This window comes from Condylura cristata, unplaced genomic scaffold, assembly GCF_000260355.1.
Source record: "Condylura cristata isolate star-nosed mole 26May11 unplaced genomic scaffold, ConCri1.0 scaffold00021, whole genome shotgun sequence".
Classification (NCBI taxonomy): Eukaryota; Metazoa; Chordata; class Mammalia; order Eulipotyphla; family Talpidae; genus Condylura; species Condylura cristata.
The window spans coordinates 29,304,400-29,308,256 of record NW_004567122.1 but is presented as its reverse complement, the minus strand read 5'-3'; positions in this window follow the sequence as shown (position 1 = coordinate 29,308,256).

Sequence of the window (3,857 nt, the reverse complement as noted above, 5' to 3'; positions counted from 1 at the left end):
GGCGGGCCAGGGGAGGGGGGGGCCGGACCGCTCCGGCGGCGGAGGGATACGGGCCGCCCCTGTGATATCTTACGCGCTCGTCGCCGTCGCCGCCGCCGCCGCCGCCACGGCCGCCGAGAGGATGACGCCACGAAGCCTAGGGAGGAGATCTCGCGAGAGCCGTGACGAGGAACACGGAGCTAGCGCGCCGCAACTCCTGCGGCCTTTGCTCGGCTCCTCCGAGCGTGTTACTGAAGATCAATAAAAGTTTAAAGGTGAATGTTTTCCGTGGCACTTGATTGTCCCCGTAGCCTAGATAGTCCGGGGACTTCCCATTGCCACGTTCGTGAAGCTGGAAGGGACTTGTCCAAGGTCACCCAACTCCACGGTGGCAAAACTGAGACTTCTCTGAAGTTGCGGCTCTCGTCAGCGCCCTTTCTGGAAGCCGCCTCCCCACAGCCCGGCGCCTTCCGGGAGTGTAGTTCCTGGATGGTGCCCCCGACAGCCCTGAGATAACCTTTCAGACCAAGGCCCCAGCTGGCCGACAGCCTGGCTGTCTCAGCCTCTGGCAAGTCAGTTGTAGGAGAGGTGTTCAGATGTTCAGACCTCCCTCCACCTGGGGAGTGGTCCCAAACCAGCGCTCTCAATTACATAAGAACAAACGTGCACAGTGTGTGATTCAGTAATTAAAATCAAATTTATGGTTCGCATCATCAAGAGGAGCAAGCCCAGAAAACCCATCCTGGAATTGTTTTTTAGACGGTGAAGGCGGAAAGTTTATTCACTGATCAGTTTCTGTGTATGTGGAGCCCTACCAGACAGAAGACTAGGCTTGGGCTGGAGAGTGATTCTCTGGCTGGGGACCCTTTCTTGGCACAGGGAATGGTAAGGAATCTATTCCTGGAAGGTGATGCCCAAGTTCTCATGTCCACTTTGGGGTTTTTTTATTTTAAATGTGTTCTATAGCTGGGAGACTTTGAAGATGTTCATCGAAACTCCTGAATTTGGAAAGGAGACAACTGAAACTCCTAAAAGGAAGATCTTGCCAGAAGTCACACAGAGTTCAATAGTAACACTGGTAATACCTCACCTACTGAGCATAGAAGGTTGAAATAAATGTGGGCTGCCAGGGCCCCCATTAGTCAGAACAAGGAAAAACTCTGCACTGGTCCAGGATGTGTATGTTTGAGACTGGAAGGGCAGAGGAATTTCCCACAGTCCCAAATGTGATGGGAGAGATACAAAAATGCCCATCAGGCAGATTTAAAATTTTTTCCTTCAACTTTTTGATATTGGCAAAACCAAGGAAATAAAAGTAAACCATACTCTCCTTCAATAATTAGCCATATTGACATTTATGTCCATTCAGTCTTTTTACATTATATTTAAATACATTTTTCTCTGAGAAACATAAAATCATACCATATGATTTCATGATCTACCTTTTTAAAACATAAAAATTGTACATATGTAAGGCATACATGATGTGTTGGTGTTCATGACAGTGAAATAGTTGATCAAAATAGAATCAAGGTAAGTAACACCTACTTAATTTTTTGTGTGTGTGGATGGTGAAAGCATCTAAAATAAATAATAAATCACAAATTTTTCAATGTCAAAAATACTCCGTGGTATTCCAAGACTTCATGTCACAGGACAAGTGTCTAAATCCAGTATAGAAAGGTAAAATTCAGTAGGAAAGGATGTCCTGAACAAACTCCACAAGTAGGTTTTATGGACCGTCCCCAACCCCAGCCCAGAGAGATCCAAGACACCACAGACTATAAATCCCATTATGTTATCACCACTGAAGGAAGGATTCCTGGGAACTAGGGTGGAGTTAAGCAGCCAGGGTTGTTATATAACTAGGCATGTGGGTCTTGGGGGCACTTTGGTTTTTCACCAGATTTTAGCACACTACTGGTGTTCCAGATCAACAGAACTAGTAAGACATGTTCACCAATTTACCTCTTTCTTCGTGAATTATTCTTCATTTCCCCTTTTAGTCAATAACCTTTTATTAATATTTTTGTGAGTCAATAAAACACACAACCTGCAGTTGAATCTCAATCTCTTTTAAGCAAATGGGTGAGGACCCACAGTCAGGTGAATGCATTTCACATTGGGGTTGCCTTGTAACAATTAAAGAAATACTATCCCTGCTGTCTCCTTGGAGAAGATACATTGTGTAAATGTGGACTTCCTCTTGGTTAAATAGAATGGAGAAGGAAATGATGTGTTCAAATGTGCTTCTTCCCTTACTGAGGTCAATAGTGCTGAAAAGTCACATAGTACAGTGACAAAGTGGCTTAAAAACAGGACTTTGGGGCCCTCCCTGGTGGTGCAATGGGTTAAAGTGCAGCCACTGCAGCACAATTTCAATCCCCAGCCAGGGAGGTGACCCATATGGTGTGGCAGACCTCTCTTGTCCCACCCGCTGCTCCCCTCAGTAGTGTATTTCAGTCAATCCACTTGGTCTCTAGTGAATCCTTCACCCCCACTCCCACACCTCTGGCTTGTACCCTAGTTCTTGTAAGCATAAATAAATAAATCTGAAAAGAAACAGAGCTCTGTAGTGCATGAGTTCAAGTTCTACTTTGCTATTGACCCGTTTATCAAGTATGGGCAGTAAAACTGGTGGGTGTGGGGAGTAATGTTAGCATCGTCATTGGGTTTGAAAGTAACAAAAGGTAAAGTTCCTGGATGTACTCATCATAGTTAACGCTGATGAGTAATATGAATCTTTTTTTTGGGGGGGGGGGGAGCAGGGTTTTAAAACATAGTCCCTGCAAACCTTTACCTCTGAGAAAAGTCTATAAGATCATCTCCTATGAAGAGGGATTAGTGTCCTATTTTGACTTCTCAGAATCCTCACCCACTGTTTCCTTTGGACTCTGTGGTCAGGATAAGAGTATTATCAACAGAGGGTGGATCACTTTCAGCAGGAGCTGTCCCCATATTCCATGTAGTAGCAGTCTGCAGGGCTTTCAGCCTGGGAAAAAACATCCTGGCCCATCAATCTAAAGGCAGTTCCCAGCCTCCCTCTGTACCCTGGAGAGGAGGTAGGGAGGCTAGCAAAGCTTGAATGGAAGATGGCACACAATTATGTTGTCAACTAAATCTTTTTGTCATTTGATTTAGTGTTATTCAATGGGAAAAGTTAAATAACTTTAAAATTTGACTGAGGAAAAAAAAATTTTGACTGTTATTAAGCTTACTGCTTAAATAAAGGATTTATCTCTCTGTAAGAGCCACTTAACAGTGTGTGTGTGTGTGTGTGTGTGTGTGTGTGTGTTGGCAGGACAGAGCAGTAGTTTGTAAAGATAGGAACAGGAGTCTAAGTTCTAAAGGCCCTTTGGAGAGAGGGACAGAGGTAGGGGTTGCCTGGAGGGGAGGAGGAGAGACTTAAAACATTGAGGCCCTACTCATAGCAGAACAGTGTAGCCAAGTGCCTACTTTTGAGGAGCTGGTGGTTCTCAGTCTACAGCTTAAAAAGTCTCAGCCTCTTTACCACTGGAGAAGTGAAGATCCAGAATTCAAAATTCAATGGCTTCAGCAGCAAATAGAATTTATAGTGTAACCGTACTTGTGTTGCCAATAGTGGACATACACTATACAAGACAGATGATAACTCTGTGGGGTGGGGGGAGAGAGAATACGCACAGAATAACTGGCAGTTTTCTGAAAGGGATGTGGAGGACTTTTGCTTACTAAGTCATTAGGAATATTGAGTATACTTAGCATGTATTATTTTTATATAAAGAAAAATTTAAAGTGTTAAAATATAATAACATAAAAATTTGGGCACAGTTTACTCATCAGTTGGAAAAGGTTAATTAGAGTACTGAGTTCTAGCTCATATTATAGAATATTATGCC